Source organism: Mixophyes fleayi, chromosome 5 (genome assembly GCF_038048845.1).
Source record: "Mixophyes fleayi isolate aMixFle1 chromosome 5, aMixFle1.hap1, whole genome shotgun sequence".
NCBI lineage: Eukaryota > Metazoa > Chordata > Amphibia > Anura > Limnodynastidae > Mixophyes > Mixophyes fleayi.
The window spans coordinates 51,174,340-51,194,191 of record NC_134406.1 but is presented as its reverse complement, the minus strand read 5'-3'; the positions used below and the strand labels follow the sequence as shown (position 1 = coordinate 51,194,191).

At 40.8% G+C, this 19,852-nt stretch overlaps 1 long non-coding RNA gene across 2 annotated transcripts in view; it reads left to right on the top strand.

The window, feature by feature from the left end:
* The first annotated feature begins 13,708 nt into the window (after positions 1 to 13,708).
* LOC142157657 (uncharacterized) overlaps positions 13,709 to 19,852 on the top strand; it is an 85,871-nt gene continuing 79,727 nt past the window's right edge. For both annotated transcript variants that reach the window (XR_012692555.1, XR_012692554.1), the window contains exon 1: positions 13,709 to 13,996. This is a non-coding gene — a long non-coding RNA (uncharacterized LOC142157657). The remainder of the gene's footprint in view (positions 13,997 to 19,852) is intronic.

Here is a 19,852-nt window from a genome sequence, read left to right as displayed (position 1 = left end):
CTTCTAACACCTCTACCTCCTTGTGGTGTGTATATGTGCTTAAAGGAACAGCTGTGCCTAAATTAAGAGCTGGTTAAGCCAATAAATAAAATTGTCATTAATATCCTGCTTGTTCCTGTGATCAACAGATTACAGTGCACACTTTAATCAATCCCATGGTTGTCCTGTGTTGAGCACAATATCCTGTGACAGCCCTCTGCCAGCTACCTATCAGTGTTTAGGAGAAATTCAGCCAGAGCAAGCAATATAGAGCTACACGATGCCCATGAAGCATACTTGGTTCCAGGTACAGAGGAGGCCTGATGTGGAAGCAGTATATCCTCCTACAACTGGCTCATATTGTTGATTCTCCATTGCTGAGTAGGAGACTTGGCTAAATTGTACCAGTAGGAGTAGTCAGTGACAACTTGTTGCTGACAAGCAGAAAAACCCTATGAAATGTGGCAGAGTATTATTGTTGCGGAGTAAGCCCATACCCTAACAATATTATAGAAAATGGAAGTTGCACAATCAAATTACAAGTTGACAGTAGGTGCTAGAAAGGGAGGGAATATTTAGAAAAGAAACATGCACAGAAAATCCCCCAGTACACAGCCGAGACCAGTAAGAAAACCCTTCTATTCTATTTGTACATAAAATGCAGGAATCTTAGTTACACACATTTGCAATTATATAATAAGTCAGCAGTCATTTCATAGTGCTCTTGCTAATAAAGTGGCCCAATCGGAGTCCCTATGTCAGGTCACATATTCATGTATATTTAAATTGAGAGATAACTTACCTAGAGGTACCCCAGGACTCTCAAAATGGTAATAGAAGAACCAGCGCTCCCTGTCAGCTATTAATCTCTTGGGATGTGGTCATCCCATGACAGTCAGAATGTCGACAGGCTCAGCGAGTCTACGTGGTTAAAAAGGCCTAATTGTGATTGTCGACAGCTTCAGCATCAACAAATTGACTACATCCCACAATGTCGACATTCAAACGGCAATATCATCGACAGCTGGTGTCGAATGTCAACATTGTGACTGTCGACTTTACTACCTGTCGACAGTCACAATGTCACCATTTTAACCCCGTAGACATGCTGAACCAGTCAATATTCTGACTGCCGACAGGTTCAGTGTCGATAGATAGTACCCAACCCAATCCCATACATGCCTCATATCACAATACAGGGGGAAGAATGAACAATACCATTGGTGTTTCTTGAGTTGTGCTATACATTATACTGAGAGCCACCTCTTTTGGGGTCCCAAAACAATGGCACTCTGACACTTGGAGTACCAGTTTATAAAGCTAGACATAGTTTTATGCTATCCCTCTGCACTGGCTAAGAGCAGATTAAGAAGGTGTGTCAGCTGCTTTTTCATTTGCTATCTGTCATATCTTCAGGGTTAGACATGGTCCCAACTGATATCATACTTCACCCTAAAATATTTTATACCCCCACCCCCGCCTTTGCTGCTAGTTCCTGCACCAAACATTTGTACTGTGACAGGATTATCATACATCAATAAGACTGACCAGAGACCTCTTGCAGGGCATAAGAGGACTTTGCGACAAAGAAAAAGAACGGCATTCTGCTAGACGATGAGATCTGCAATCAAACTTAGTAACACTTTCAGGGGAAAAAAAGATAATGTGTATTAGAAGAGATAATATTATACATTCGTTGCTAAATATTTACATTTGAAAAATGCAAAGAAAACTTTCACAGTGGAAGTATCATGTCACAAGAAATAATATAACAGAATGGCAACTATAAATGTTGCTTTGTAAATTGATAAAGAATAGGGACTCTGCCTTTCTGCCCTGCACTAATAATAAGGCTAAATGAAAGTACTTACGAAATTGCTTTTATCAGTGATCTTATCTGCCACTGATAAATCAACATGACACTTAAAACCAGTGAAAAAAAAGAAGGCTGTTTTCTGTTCAGATTCAATCCCCCTCTATTTAACACTTGTGTCCTAAAAACATGTATTTTGTAATACAGGATATCTTTCGGTGCTTAGCGGTATTAAATGGAAATGCAGACTTTTCTTTTAATGCTGTTTAGAGATAATTCTTTTAAAATACGGAAGCAAATGAGCCAATTATTGCAGTTGCCTAACCTCTGTATACAACAGCTCATACATAAAAGATTTCGGCTGCTAGTTCATCCGTCACCTTCTCATGAGCACCTCGTCTATCATCTCAATGAAAACGTACCATTAGCCTTCCAGAGTCATCCAGCCCTTTTGTTTATGACAATCTCCGAAGAATATTAACCGTTTCCTGAAAGGAGAGCGTATGAAATGCGCGTGAATGTGCTTATTGTTTGGATTCTACAATATTTTATGCAAATTATTATTGATAATGGGTCTCCAAATTTTGCTCACACATCATACTACATTGTCTCCCCAATTAATTTTAATATTTAATACTTATCACATTTTTGCAGACATCTCTCCAACAAATAATTCAAAATATGTGCCTCTATGTAATCTGAAGGTCTAGCAGGGTGGTAAGGTAGATAGAGAACTCCAGAACATGTTAGGGTGAAAGATAATTTGTTTCAATTATATATTTTCTGCTGATGTAGAACATACCTTTTGGGGTAGGCTGCAGACAGTGTTCGAAATTTATTGCAGATACAATTATCTTGGTCTACAATTTTATGTTCATTCAGTAACTTCTAATATAATCAAGGTGGTGATATGCGCCATGTTACTTACAAACATCTCATCCAAATATTGATACAATTATGCAAACCTGCCATATATTGTTTTTGACACCACAACAAAAATAATATGTAATTACATCTATAACAAAAAAAAATAACTATATTACTCATAGGCATTGACAACATTGACAATCATTTCCATTCTGGGGTTTTTGTTTCTAATCATGGACTACCCTTTCTTGAGTTAATATCCAGAAAATGATATGCTATATCCTAATTGCAGACCCATAGGTAAGTGAATGTAGAATGCAATAAATAATATAGGCGAGTCAAAGCTGTAATTTATGCTGAACTACTTCCACTGGACATGAGCATAATAGAATGGTATTACACTATACAGACATAGGGCACTACACTTATGTAAACATACATGACCACTGGATATGAGCATAATAGAATGGTATTACACTATACAGACATAGGGCGCTACACTTACTGTAAACAGACATGACCACTGGATATGAGCATAATAGAATGGTATTACACTATACAGACATAGGGCACTACACTTATGTAAACAGACATGACCACTGGATATGAGCATAATAGAATGGTATTACACTATACAGACATAGGGCACTACACTACTGTAAACATACATGACCACTGGATATGAGCATAATAGAATGGTATTACACTATACAGACATAGTGCACTACACTTACTGTAAACATACATGACCACTGGATATGAGCATAATAGAATGATATTACACTATACAGACATAGGGCGCTACACTTACTGTAAACAGACATGACCACTGGATATGAGCATAATAGAATGGTATTACACTATACAGACATAGGGCACTACACTTACTGTAAACAGACATGACCACTGGACATGAGCATAATAGAATGGTATTACACTATACAGACATAGGGCACTACACTTACTGTAAACAGACATGACCACTGGATATGAGCATAATAGAATGGTATTACACTATACAGACATAGGGCACTACACTACTGTAAACATACATGACCACTGGATATGAGCATAATAGAATGGTATTACACTATACAGACATAGTGCACTACACTTACTGTAAACATACATGACCACTGGATATGAGCATAATAGAATGATATTACACTATACAGATATAGGGCACTACACTACTGTAAACAGACATGACCACTGAATATGAGCATAATAGAATGGTATTACACTATACAGACATAGGGCACTACACTGCTGTAAACATACATGACCACTGGATATGAGCATAATAGAATGGTATTACACTATACAGACATAGGGCGCTACACTTACTGTAAACAGACATGACCACTGGATATGAGCATAATAGAATGGTATTACACTATACAGACATAGGGCACTACACTTACTGTAAACATACATGACCACTGGATATGAGCATAATAGAATGGTATTACACTATACAGACATAGGGCACTACACTTACTGTAAACAGACATGACCACTGGATATGAGCATAATAGAATGGTATTACACTATACAGACATAGGGCACTACACTACTGTAAACTTACATGACCACTGGATATGAGCATAATAGAATGGTATTACACTATACAGACATAGTGCACTACACTTACTGTAAACATACATGACCACTGGATATGAGCATAATAGAATGATATTACACTATACAGATATAGGGCACTACACTACTGTAAACAGACATGACCACTGGATATGAGCATAATAGAATGGTATTACACTATACAGACATAGGGTACTACACTACTGTAAACATACATGACCACTGGATATGAGCATAATAGAATGGTATTACACTATACAGACATAGGGCACTACACTTACTGTAAACAGACATGACCACTGGATATGAGCATAATAGAATGGTATTACACTATACAGACATAGGGTACTACACTTACTGTAAACAGACATGACCACTGGATCTGACTTTGTACAATTATTTTGTATTCTATACAGATGCAGGAGATTACACCTACACAGCATGATCTGACCTCTGGTCATAATACAAATCTGTTAGACTCTATACAGACACCGGTCACTATAGACATGCCCAAAGTGGGCATGATTATAATACAATTTATTTCACAATAAGCAGATATAAGACCATACAGCTACCTGATCAGGGCCGGCACTACAATTAGGTGAACCTAGGCGGTCACCGATGGTTAGAAGGCGCTTAAAACACATAATGTCACTGATCCGGTGTTTTGAATGTCCCTGCAACGCAACCAAACGGAGCAACAGCTGCTCCTCACTCTCAGTGATACGCTGGGAGTGTGGGCAACACTGCTAGTCCGTGGAGCAGAAAATGCCATCATCATCATCTACCTGCTATGGTAGTTAACATCAACAACATTCCGGGGGGGGGGGGGGGGGGGTGTGCCTAGGGTGCTAACAAAGCTTCCATTGGCTCTGGGCATAACCTTAACACAATTCAATAGGAATTCCACTATATCCTTTTAGAGAGTCCCTCCCTACAGAGATGGTTGTGCTGAGCAGAAACTCCTGAACGGCACTGGTGAGCCATGGGTAAAATATGCGGTCCATGGGGGGGGCTTCAATTGCCCACAAAGTGACTCCGGATCGTCCGTGAGACACTCCGCAGCGGAGATTTGAAAGAAATCTCTGCTCATTTTCCTCACACCCCACAGAGGTGCGAGGAAAAATGAGCAGAGCTTCCTACTGTAATTGCCGGCAATGTGTGTGGCTCAATGTCTGCGCGTCACATCGCCGGCAATTGAATTACCCCCCATAGGTGGAAATTCCAAAACCTCACCAAGTAAAGAAATGAATCACAGGGCAGCTAAGTAAGAGGCAATCCCAAAAGTCTGATCATCTGAATAATAGTGTCTTATTTACATATTAGCTATCTGGGAGTAGCTTTAAGATTTCATCATCATCATTATCATCAGTTATTTATATAGCGCCATTAATTCCGCAGCGCTGTACAGAGAACTCACTCACATCAGTCCCTGCCCTATTGGGGCTTACAGTCTACATTCTCTAACATAGACACACACACAGACAAAGAGAGGGACAAACAAGGAGACTAGGGTCAATTTAAATAGCAGCCAATTAACCTACCAGTATGTTTTTGGGGAAGATTTCTCTAAATCTTCATTGTTTAAGTGACACAGTGCACAAATAGTGCTTTACCTTATTTTGGTATGATTGTTATGTGCCAGAGGTAAAGATTTAGGGCTAGATTTACTAAACTGCGGGTTTGAAAAAGTGGAGATGTTGTCTATAGCAACCAATCAGATTCGAGCTGTCATTCTGTAGAATGCACTAAATAAATGATAACTAGAATCTGATAACCTTCACTTTTTCAAAGCCGCCGTTTAGTAAATATACCCCTTAGAGTCAATGAAACCATACACATACAGCTATTGTCTATAAACAATCTGGAAGTCCTTTATTAAATCTATATCTGTATATAAATTTTAAATTCTGCACTTAGTGATTAGATACGAGCTCTACATGCGTCAATGCATTAAAACTGAAAACTGATTTCTAAATCTGAAAGTTAGCCTTCAACATTGTATTTTTACACTCAAAATAATTTCAGTGATTCATTTTGATAGTGGATGACTCAAAATCATTTTAGTGAGTCATTTCATAGTGGACAAATGTTTGCCAGAAAAAGGCAGAGTGCACAGAAATACCCCAGCAGAGGGCGCCAGTAATATACACATATTCCACTGAACACAGGCTGTGCAATATTTCTTTTTTTGCAGACACACCAGGAATGAACAGCTGGTAATGTAGAAGTCACTTCTCTTGTATTGAGACTGCTGGAGCTGTCAGTTTCACTGATGAGTTATGTCTGCTTTGCAGAAAAAATATTAAATCAGAATTAAATTCAAAATGCATTTTACTGTGCTGTTGTATATTATTTAAAATGGTATTTCAGAAATTTTGGTAATTTTTTATTATGTTTATATAGATGGTTCTATAGCTGTATGTAGCTGCAGAGATTCACAGGGCAAATTTACTTAATGGAGTGTTATAACAGGGACACCTCCAGGGTTATGAAAAACAGGCTTATCACATCTCCACTTCACCAGTTCTCCTGGTAGGGGTCATGGGGGCAGGCTAGCCCAGACTTCCCTCCTCCCAGCCATGGAATGTCGCTACTCCTGGGGGACTGCCAGACATTTCCAGGACAAATGAACTTCGGCGTGTCCTTCACCTTCCCCAGGGAATCCTCCCAGTTGGATGTGCCATTTGCAGCTCCAGTGGGAGTCAACCAGTGGACATCCTCACCTAGCTCCTCTCAATTTAAAGTGTCAGTCACTATACACTAAGTACTCCCATATTTACGAACTTCTCATGCAATGTGACTACAGCAACCTTTAATTTTTTGCATGTACACAAAACAGGATTTGTTATATCCATATTAGAGATGTTTTTCAAGCTTTATTGATGCTTAATAGTGAATCCGTATTTTGCCAACAAAACAAATGGATGGAATAACCAGAAGACACTGGTGTGAATGGAATAACCAAGAACACACTGCTTTGGATGGAATACCCAGGAGCACATTGGTGTGGATGAAATAACCAAGAACACACTGCTTTGGATGGAATACCCAGGAGCACATTGGTGTGGATGGAATAACCAGGAACACACTGCTTTGGATGGAATACCCAGGAGCACACTGGTGTGGATGGAATAACCAGGAACACACTGCTTTGGATGGAATACCCAGGAGCACATTGGTGTGGATGGAATAACCAGGAACACACTGCTTTGGATGGAATACCCAGGAGCACACTGGTGTGGATGGAATAACCAGGAACACACTGCTTTGGATGGAATAACCAGGAACACACAAGAATGGATGAAAATGAAGCAGATCACTGGAGCAGAATTTCCAGGAACACACTGAACTAACTAATCAGGACTATTGACTAAACATTCAGGCACCATCATGCTGCAAGAGTTGCCTTATATAGTGTGGATGCAATAGGGGGGTGAAGAGGCAAAGTCCAATAGGACAAGAGCAGATTTTATAAATAGACAGTGAGCGCGCTCTACTGCTCCTGCCTAAGAAAACCAAGATGTTGCCATCGGTAGTGTCGGAGGAGAAAGAGATCTCTGCACCGTCTCAACAAAGAAGAGGAGCTCGCTGGACCCTGGTCAGTGCATCCGAGAGTCCTGTGTGTAACACCTTGTATTTTGAGGCACAGTTTTGGGCACCACATTTTATAATAATAACGGGAAGTCAGAGTTAGTACTCGTCCCCATCAATCCCATTAAGATGTCTGATTGCTCTTCTACATATGAGAAAATTATAATTTCTGAAGTAGAGGCTGCACCAGATTACATTTCTTAGGATGTACAAATCAGTCTGTTGTTTTCCCTAGAAAATAATATATAGTTAGCTCATTGTACACTGACATTTCTGCAAAATGTGTACCTCATATTTTGCTCGCTCAGTTTAGAAAACTCACCTAATGTGCTTTAGGAGTTTACTTTTGTGAGCTGGAATTTTGTCTCATGATGTTTTGGGGCATACAATTGGCCTGTCTGGCACTGAAAAAAGGGTGTCTATCTACACATGGGTGTAAACAGCTTATATATTGGGTTTTAGGAGTAATTCTTCTTTGGAAGGCCACCACTGAGGATCCCAATGACAGCCTCCAAAGAGACAATGAAAGGTAATTTGTATACCACAACGGTGTAACACCTTAAAACAAAACTTTATTGTAACAAAACACTGCTTCTTTGCACAACAAGGGGAAGCTCATGGATTCATGTGCCAAGGTGGGTATGAAAGTTGACATTGACCAATCGGAGGAGCTGATCGATTAAGAGCATTCCTTGCTATATATTGTATATTTATGTATAAATTACCCTTTAGCTAACTTTGTCACTCAATATTTAGGGCCTGATTCATTAAGGCACGCAAAATGAACGTAGTGTGCATTGTTTTATTAACACTAATAATTGCCACTGACCAGTAGCTGGTGCAAGTGATATAACAAAAAAAACACGTACCCATATCACGTGAGATGCCCAAAGCTTGGATTGAATGTTGCTATGTGCATTCAAGCTTGGCACACCTTACTGTACCGTGACTACATGCATACGCTCAGTCCACCTCCCAGCTAATAATCTTCTTATGCTGTTTATTAATACACATTAATTTTATAATTTTCCAATTTTCAAAATGAGGATTAAACCACATTGATTGGCAGCACAAGCACCTACTTAAGCAGATAGAAGCCATCCCCCAGGGCCTGAGTAAGGGTTCTGGTAGCCCAAGGCTAATACACTTATAACACCCGTCGCCTTCCACACCAGGCTGATACACCGTAGGTAAAAACAAACTTGAAACTTGTCCTTAATTTAAAACCCTACTTCCTTCACCCCCTCCAATGTTTATGTGCCAGTGTTTTGACAGGGTCACGGTAATCCTTGTCACTCATTTTGTTTTCATTAAAATCACAACTATATAGCAGAGCGGAGGAATGAACGAATACTAATGAGAGTGAAGATGTGAAAGGGGAGGGTCTGTCATGTCTGCGCCTGTTACCATCCTGGTCTCTCCTACTTGCTTATCATCAAGTGCTCACATTGTCTTTATGCCATAGGAAGATGTCAAGATTAAAAACTTATTACATTATTTTTTAATTTGACTTTGGAGACCAACTTTTCTCTAATATTTTAAAATGAATTTAAGTTTACATCTTTCCCAGTCCCAATTTTGCACCCCCCAAAAAAACCTTGTGCCCTAGGCTGCAGCCTAGTCAGCCTATTGGATAATCAGGCATGCATACCCCTGATGTAGTTGTAGAATGAGATGCATATGGTGGCTTCCTCCAACACAGCTTCTTCCCACGGAGTCTAGGATAGGAAGAATGTTCAAAGCTTTTGATCATTTCTGGGTTGCTTTGCTGTGCACAGAGATCCAGGTGGTGTCTGCATCCTCCCTAATGATTTACTGTGCACCAGTAACATTTAGTCACATTCTTGTTATTTTACCTAATGTGTGAGTTTTTACCTCTGTTATATTAAAATATGTTTAAATACTTCACTGTGGGGTGGTGCTTTGATTGTTTCAAAGTCTGGTTCCTGAAAGTACCCATTGGGTTCCTGTGAAGCCCTAATTGTACAACAGAAAAACCAATCTACTCGTCTTTATATTGTATGCATCATAATCATTGAACCTACCATCCACCACATACAATATTACAATATTACACTCTTCTTTTTACTACTTTGTGTTAAATGGCTGGATCTCTTGCTGTGGTTGGATAATGAAGGGAACAGCAAACTCATACTGCAAAGTGTTTTATGTATTTATATGTGATTTTTTTTTTTTTTTTAAAGATGTATAGTATTATTGGTGATATCGATAGAATGTGCTGTGGATTATTATGGTACCTTATATACTTTTGTACCATTCACCCGTTTCTCCTCCAGGCTGTACATAGAAGTATTTTTCTTGCAAATGAAATATGACTTTCAATCACTGTATACTTGTATTTAACTGCATGTTGTTATATCAGTGTGGTAAATAGCAAACAATCCTCAACACTGGTCCGGCCCCTCCACGTGGAATGTTGCTTGTTTTGTCTAAGAACCATTTATTATCAACAGACGCTGCGTTCAAGGGGAACTCCTATTCTCCTCGCAACGCCTCCAGCTGTAACACTTTCTTCTCATGCACAGAAACTGCTTACAAAGTGAAACTGGCTGACTGCCTCAATGGAGCTTGTTTAGTTGTTGTATCTGAGCTATTCCCTTACAACATAACCATGACACCTGAAGAGTACAGGGACTTTAAAGGCCTTGAATAATACTTACTGCTAGTCAGTAAGTGTCAATTGTGCGCCTTATCGTCACTTAGCAAGAAACGCCCTTGATCCACCCAATTGTCCCATTAGCTGGTGCAAACGTTTGCACCCCCACAGACACATCTATCCCAGGCCTACAAACCTCTGCACCAACCTATAAAACGTAAAGTACTTGCACAAGTGACAATCACAAAAGAGCATTGTACATGGTGTTACATATTTATGTTTAGTAAATGACCCTTTCTGTAATTATACAAAGCAGCTATTGATTGGCACTCTATAAGGAACTCTAACACCCACCAATAAGACAGCATTAGCTTCTTCTATATCTTACTGTATATAATGACTAGGTTCTCCCTGCTGATCACAGTTATTTGTTTATTCCTACTGCTGAAAGATGCTTATTCACAAATTACACAGGAATCAGTGAATGTTTTATTTTAATGACAAGTGCACTGCTATATAATAGCCTATTGTTATTGTTGTCTAGGCAGCGCATTTGGTTGGTGAATAAGCCTTTTGGAAAAAGCAACAGTGTACAATCCAGTTTATTGAAGATAAAGGTTATAATACATAAATATAATAAAGTGTTGTTAACTAATAAAATTATTTTGCTGGTGGCTAAAAGTTCTAACTGAAAAAGAGTACATAAGCCTACTACTGGGCAGGCATCAAGGCATTACGTATTATTTAACTACATATAGTGCATTAAACAACTGTGTTCAGCAGTATAACTAATACCGGAGTAGCAGTAACGACCCTCATTGATGGGGGGGCCGACAATAGTGATCTATCTGGAGGCCCCCTGTTTGGACTTTCAATTCCAGAAAATAAAATCAACGGACCAAATTTTGCTGTGCAGCCTGTTTATTGTTACATCCCTGATTATTGTAGATTATAATCGTAAAGTTTCTATATCTAAGAGTAAACAAGACTTATGTACTGCCTATAAGCGAAACCTTCACTATTTGGAAACATATGTCTCCTGGAAGTCCCAGCTGAGTTCTCCTGCACCTTACCATGCAGTAAGCAATGCCACAAGCAATCTGCAGGGAAAACACAAGTAAACATAGTTTATGTGGGAAATTCCAGTTCAACTTCAATGACTGCGCCTATATGTAAATTATACATTGATGATATTCTATTCACAATCTGTTACAAACACAGGTGTTTTTGCCATTCTCTGTCACTAATGAGTCTCAGTTTCCTTTAAATAATATAATACATTTTGCTTCCTTTTTTTCATTTCCCACTATCAGATTCCTTTCTAGAAAACGAAATACGATTAAAACATTTAGGGGTAAATTTATGAAGTTGCGGGTTTGAAAAAGTGGAGATGTTGCCTATAGCAACCAATCAGATTCTAGTTATCATTTATTTAGTACATTCTACAAAATGACAGCTAGAATCTGATTGGTTGCTATAGGCAACAGCTCCACTTTTTCAAACCCGCAGCTTGATAAATTTACCCCTTAGAATCTGTCTTTGTATATCCAGATAACATGAGGTACTTTTTTTAACATTACATTATTACAGTATGATGTAAAGCATTATTTTTTTTCCAGTGTGGTGCACACATAGGGCAATTATCCTGGGGCTGAGCTTCAGAGAGTCTCCTTTGACCAGAATTTGACTATTTAAAATTAATACTCCCCCAATCGCTCATTCACCATATTATTGTACTCTTTATAACAAAGGGATCATCTTCTGTCACCTTTTTTTTCCATTTTAATCCATGGAGAGTAAAAAGAAAAACATATTAGTAATGTTGAACTGTTCCTTGTGCTGCACCAATGACTAGCCGGGACGCCTGTCTGCAACTCACCAGTCCTGAGCTGCTTTGCTCTGATTGGTTACTTAGACCCCACATGGGTCTCAATGAACTTTATTTTAACAATAAGGTTTATTGATAACATGTATCAATGATGAATGATACATTTGATCAATAATACAGTATGCTCTGGGATCCATGGATATGCTGGCACTTGTAGTTCCACAAGTGCACAAAAGCAGTTTGTGTCTGCCAGGGCTTGTTGGGACCAGTAGTGCCACATATATTAGACTTTTGCACTCTACTACCCCAATACCAACCACACAGAGGTGTTGTGACCAGCGCAGGTGTTTTCAGCACTGAGCTGTTTTTCCCATGGGTACCAAATTTTATTTTGCTGGCCCAATTCTCCTAGACAATTCAGCTCTGTACTAAACAAACTAAGGCTATGTCCCACCATAACCAGGGACCCCAAACGCTAGGTTTCCCTGCGACAAGCCCAGTCTGTTATAGCCCAGTTTTTTTTGCAGGGGGACCCCACCCTGGTGTGGCACCTCGCTTAAACACACACCAGACCAGGCTATTAGCCCTGGTGCCTAGGTCACTCTGGCAGGGAAGGGGGCATGCTTCTTTTTTATGTATTCCCCCCCAAAAATAAGGAAGCAAAAACTAATTACAAAAATGCAAAAGGTACACAAGACAAAGACTTTTGTTACAAGGACAAGGAGTGTGGTAATTTCTGGTACAGTTTCAATGTCCTGATTATGTAAGTTTACATTTACATATTGTACCTAAAGTATGCACATTATAAACTATAACTGAAAGAACTGTAAATATTTATTTATTCATCTACAACAATTTTTCGAATATTAGAGAGCACTATTCACATCAAAATCCAATATACAACCCCACATTCAATTAATATGCACCCCATAATTAAATTAAAGGTCCTGTCACCCCATCTTAAATTAATAAGCCCCACTATTAACTTAAACTGCCCCACCGTCACTTCACAAATAAAATAGCACCTATTAAATAATTAGCCCCCACCTAAACTCCACCATTAAATTAAAATCCTTGCTCCCACCCACATTATATTAATATCCCCCCTTTCACTTCCATCACACATTATATTAACACCCTCACCCCTTCCATCACAGATTTTATTAAACACCCCCCCTCCATTCCCTCAACTGACACTTTATATTAAGACCCCCTCATCTATTACATTAAGACCCCCTTTTACACATTATATTAACACCCCCCCCCCCACCTTCCCTCACACTTCCCTCAGCCGTGATGTGTTGGAGAGGCAGACAGAGGAGTATTGCAGCCTGGACACATTGGATGGCACCTGTCATGTGGTGCGTGTCCCATGTGACCCCAGCCTCTTAAGTTGATAGGATGAGTGCAAACAAAGGTTGGAGGGTGGGAGCGAGTTACAGGTTATAAGATCCATGACAATAGAAGGAAGATGGATGGTTCTGGAGGAGAGGACAGCCACCTAGTACCACACTGTCCCCGCACTGGCTCCAGGTCCGGGGAGTACCCTCGACAGTCGGGGGCCCGTGCACATACCCCCAATGCCCTCCCACCTTAATCCGGCCCTGTAGACGTGTGTTTTCTCTTACAAAGTATTTTTCGAAAATACAGTTAAACAACACAACCGCTAACCATCTTTCATCTCTCTTATTCCCAGGTATGTTCATCAACTGCTATTACTCTCATCGTCTCCTTTTTGAAGCTCATCTCATTAACTTGTATCTCTCATCTGTACAACAGTGGTTTTTAAGAGTAAGTTACAGAAATGTATTAACTATTATTTCAAGCTGTGTTGACTAGTGATCATTGATGCACAAATTATGATGGTGTTCTGGCCTCATCTAGCCTAATAAGACAAATAGTTGCTGGTTCTGTTTTTCATCACAGAAAATGCTCCACTCTCCCCTTACCTATCATAATAAATACTCAACCTCCCTTACCTATCATAATAAATGCTCCACTCCCCCCCTTACCTATCATAATAAATGCTCAATCCCCTCCTTACCTATCATAATAAATGCTCCACTTCCCCCCTTACCTATCATAATAAATGCTCAACCCCCCCCTTACCTATCATAATAAATGTTCCGCTCCCCCCCTTACCTATCATAATAAATGCTCCGCTCCCCCCCTTACTTATCATAATAAATGCTCCACCCGCCCTTACCTATCATAATAAATACTCAACCTCCCTTACCTATCATAATAAATGCTCCACCCCCCCTTATCTATCATAATAAATGCTCCACCCCCCCTTACCTATCATAATAAATGCTCAACCCCCCCCCTTACCTATCATAATAAATGTTCCGCTCCCCCCCTTACCTATCATAATAAATGCTCCGCTCCCCCCCTTACTTATCATAATAAATGCTCCACCCGCCCTTACCTATCATAATAAATGCTCCACCCCCCCTTACCTATCATAATAAATGCTCCACCCCCCCTTACCTATCATAATAAATGCTCCACCCCCCGTTATCTATCATAATAAATGCTCCACCCCCCCTTACCTAACATAATAAATGCTCCACCCCCCCTTATCTATCATAATAAATGCTCCACCCGCCCTTACCTATCATAATAAATGCTCCACCCCCCTTTACCTATCATAATAAATGCTCCACCCCCCCTTATCTATCATAATAAATGCTCCGCTCCCCCCCTTACTTATCATAATAAATGCTCCACCCGCCCTTACCTATCATAATAAATGCTCCAACCCCCTTATCTATCATAATAAATGCTCCACCCCCCCTTACCTATCATAATAAATGTTCCGCTCCCCCCCTTACTTATCATAATAAATGCTCCGCCCCCCCCCCCCTTACCCAGGGCCGGATTTACCGCTAGGCAACCTAGGCACCTGCCTAGGGCCTAGCGGCTCTCTGGGGGCCCAGATGGGCGAAACAAGGGAGGAGAAAAAGAATAATAATAAAAAAAATTGGCCCTCCCCCGATTCGCGGCACCCCCCTCCCCCTCCTCCCCGCGAGCCGCGAATCGGGAGCTAGGGTTAGAGGCTGTAGTGGCTATATCCCCTTCTGCCTAGGTACCTTGGCGCGGCAATATGACATCACGGGGTCATGTGATCGCAGTGGTCACATGGTACACTGTGTTAGGCGGGCTGCTGGAAGTCTATGGCAGTTGTGCAGGAACTTCATTTCTGTTCCTGTAAAAAAAGGTAAGAACAAGAAGGTGTGTGTGTGTGTGTCTGCAGGGCACAGGGGGGGGAGCATGTGTGTGTCTCTGCAGGGCACAGGGGGGGCTTTTGTGTGTTTCTCTGCAGGGCAAGGGGAGGGCATGTGTGTGGGAAGATGCAGGGCAAGGGGGGGCATGTGTGTGTGTGAAGCTGCAGGGCACAGGGGGGGGGCATGTGTGTGTGTGAAGCTGCAGGGCACAGGGGGGGGGGGCATGTGTGTGTGTGTGAAGCTGCAGGGCACAGGGGGGGAGGGGGCATGTGTGTGTGTGTGTGTGTGTGAAGCTGCTCTGGCACAGGGGGGGCATGTGTGATGGAAGCTGCTCTGGCACAGGGGGGGCATGTGTGATGGAAGCTGCTCTGGCACATGGGGGCATGCGTGATGGAAGCTGCTCTGGCACAGGGGGGGCATGTGTGATGGAAGCTGCTCTGGCACAGGGGGGGCATGTGTGATGGAAGCTGCTCTGGCACAGGGGGGCTTGTGTGATGGAAGCTGCTCTGGCACAGGGGGGGCATGTGTGATGGAAGCTGCTCTGGCACAGGGGGGGCATGTGTGATGGAAGCTGCTCTGGCACAGGGGGGGCATGTGTGATGGAAGCTGCTCTGGCACAGGGGGGGCATCTGTGATGGAAGCTGCTCTGGCATAGGGGGGCATGTGTGATGGAAACTGCTCTGGCACAGGGGGGAATGTGTGATGGAAGCTGCTCTGGCACAGGGGGGGCATGTGTGATGGAAGCTGCTCTGGCACAGGGGGGCATGTGTGATTGAAGCTGCTCTGGCACAGGGGGGGCATGTGTGATTGAAGCTGCTCTGGCACAGGGGGGGCATGTGTGATTGAAGCTGCTCTGGCAAAGTGGGGGAATGTGTGGCTAAAGGTGCTGGGCAGAGGGGGGGGCATGTGAATTAGAAGTCTGTTCCCCACATGGCCCCTCCTCAGCCAACAATACCCTTACAACACTCACCAGCTTTTCTTTGATATTCCCCATGACACGTGCTCATTATCTATTCCGTCACATGACCCGCTGCCTCAATCCTGACACCTCTCTTACCTCAAAATGAAAATAGGCACCCTTTATATTAATATAATATGTGTTTGTGAGGGGCCAGTGTATTTATATTATGTGTGTGTGAGGGGCCAGTGCATGTATATTATGTGTGTGTATGAGAGGCTGTTTGTGGGAGGGAAATAGGTTTATTTTTTAAATGTTAACACTATTAATTTAATGTTTTGTTTGGAAGGAGGTGTACTTATAAAATGTGGGTGCTATATTGATTTAACACTGGGGCTGGTTGAAGTTTACTAAATTTCGAGTACCCATATTTTTTTCCAAATAGGGCCTCCAACATTCCAGGATCCAGACAAGCAGCAGCTGATCTAAAGACACCAGCAGCCACAAGCCGTGAAAGTGATGAGAACAGGTAGGTGGGATTTATATTATGAGGAGGTCTGACTGCTTTAAATGTTGCACTATGGGATTCATGCAGAAGACTGACATATTAACATGATTATTACATTCCAGCACTTTTTCATGTTTCTGTAGGTAGAGGGCTGCAGTCAGTAACTGTAGTGGCGGACGGTCTGTGACGTGGTAGTGATAGGAGACTGCTGTTTTTTTATTACTGGGCTTGCTAACCATGAACTGCAGTTTCTTCACATGTTAATTATGATTAATACCTAAGATTAGTTAAAGATAAAGTGCAATTTGTGTGAATTGAAAGGTAAGCAGTGTTGGAAGTGGGGTGTATATGGTAGTATGCCATACTGCTACTTCTCGTACTGTCTTCATTGTAAAATAAAAAAATTCCATTCACTTGTTTACATTCTCATTACATTTCTCATACCGCCACTTCTAAACTTCCACTTCGACCACTGAGCTTAATATTCATCGTATGGAGTATAGGGCTAGTATAATTCCAAATTCTGCTAGATCCTTTGACAAAATATGGGGTCCATGGACATTATTCTTTAACTGCTGGGACCTCGTGGGGAGGGGGGTAGGGGGGGCCGGGGAAGGGGGGGGGGGGCGAACCAATATCTTGCCTAGGGCCCCATGAGGTATAAATCCGGCTCTGCCCTTACCTATCATAATAAATGCTCCGCTCCCCCCTTACCTATCATAATAAATGCTCCGCTCCCCCCTTACCTATCATAATAAATGTTCCGCTCCCCTCCTTACCTATCATAATAAATGTTCCGCTCCCCCCCTTACCTATCATAATAAATGCTCCACTCCCCCCTTACCTATCATAATAAATGTTCCGCTCCCCGCCCCCTCCCTTCTTATAATAAAGGTTCTGCTGTCCTCTCCTATCATAATAAATGCCCAATTAACTTACCTTGGGTTTGAAGCGATGCTGCTGCTCCTGGCCACTGATAGACTTGGAGACCGGAGCGCAGTGATGACGTCACCGTGCCGCACACTACCAGCCTATCGGTGCCTGGAAGCTGCAGCATCCCGAGGGACAGCAATCTGGTCAGTCAAACTAAGGGGCTGGACAGTCCAGGGGGCCCAGACAGACGGATGTGGCTGTTTGGGCCCGCCCGTACAGCTGTACTGGACGTACCCCCCTGATGACGGTTCTGGTTATGACCACACTGCCTGTTCCCTAGAGAAGATTTAATTCACTTTTGAATGTTTTTTTCTTACTTAATTTTATATATTTGCCTGTACAGTATATGTAGAATATATGCATACTGTATATATTATGTTTTAAAGAAGAGACTAGTCATGTAGTTAGCTTTTGGGCCTCAGAACCTATATTAATTCCTCTGACATAAGTTTTGTATTTTCTGAAGATGGAAATGTCATTTGTGGCCAGATATATATGAGTATTTTTATTGTTTTATTTGAATGTTTTGTTCCTAGACGTCCCAATTATCAGCAAACCACTGAGATTTTATTATGTTGTTATATCCTATCCAGCTGGATATATATATTATTTCTGGAAGTGATTTTGTTTTGTAAAGTCTTCCTAATTGATGCCCCTATTATGGTCACCAAATTTAATCCCAACCAACACAACATATAAATCATATTAATCTTGTGTAGATTTGACAGATTAGTGGAATGACTGCGAGTGTTCCCATCTGGAAGCTCTTCTATTATTGTTTGTATTCTGTGTAGTGTAGTAACGCATGTTGCACACAGCGAGCGGTGACTATATTTTACATGACTAATGTTCATTCAGAAAGTTTTTGGGAAATGAGTATTAATGAACAATCTATTATCAAAAAAATGGAACTGTCATTTTATTATTTGTTTTATATATATATATATATATATATATATATATACAGAGAGAGAGAGAGAGAGAGAGAGAGAGTTACTTTTTTTGCACTTTTTACATGTGCATTTCCTGTGTACCTGCAATACCACAGTAGTATACCCCTTACTGTAAATTATAGAGGACATCCAGTGGCTTCTAGTGGTAACTTTGATCTTATCAATTGGTAAGGATCAAATCAACATATACATTAGGCTTATAAAAAAATATTTATATACAATAGTCACAATTATTCAACTGCTAAATAAGATGTTGTTTTTGCATGTTGGTATAAAAGTGGGCTGACTCATTTTCCTAATCCACCCTCTAGCAAGGAATTCCCCCCTATTCATGCTCTTACCTTTACCTCACCATTGGACAAAAGTGTGTGATGTCATAAAACAGCGTTTGCACTGTTGTGTTGCACTTCTACATGGCTGTAAATTACTCTAGTCGACTGGTGTAAATATGATTCACACAACTGTTACGATATCATAAGTTGGGCCTGATTCATTAAGGCACGCAAAGCAAAAAAAAGAGTAAATTTGCTCCTGGACAAACCATGTTACAATGCAAGGAATGCAAAACAGTTTGTTATTTTGCACATAAGATAAACACTGGCTGCTTTTTCATGTAGTACACAAATGCTTGATAGCTTTATTTTTACACTGAAATTTAAAGTTGATCTAGAACATGCCCTATCCCAGCTATAAATCTGTCCCCACATTCTACATTTACCCCCCCCCCCCTCCAATGCAACATGGATTTCCCCAAGGTGCAAGCTACTCCTTTTTTTGCTTTCATTTCCTTAATGATTCAGGTCTTTTATGTTCTGGAACACTCATAATAAATATTCTGTATGAGAAAAAAAATATTTTCATTCTAACATTCAATTTAAGAGCATAATTAATCATTCACATTGCTACTGCACATACTTAACTAGATGTTGTTAATTGCAATTTTATGTCTATTTAACACCTTTTACAGGGATGTAACTGCTATGTTAGACACTGTAGCTAGTTCTATTGGTATTCTTAATGTTGTAGGCATCAT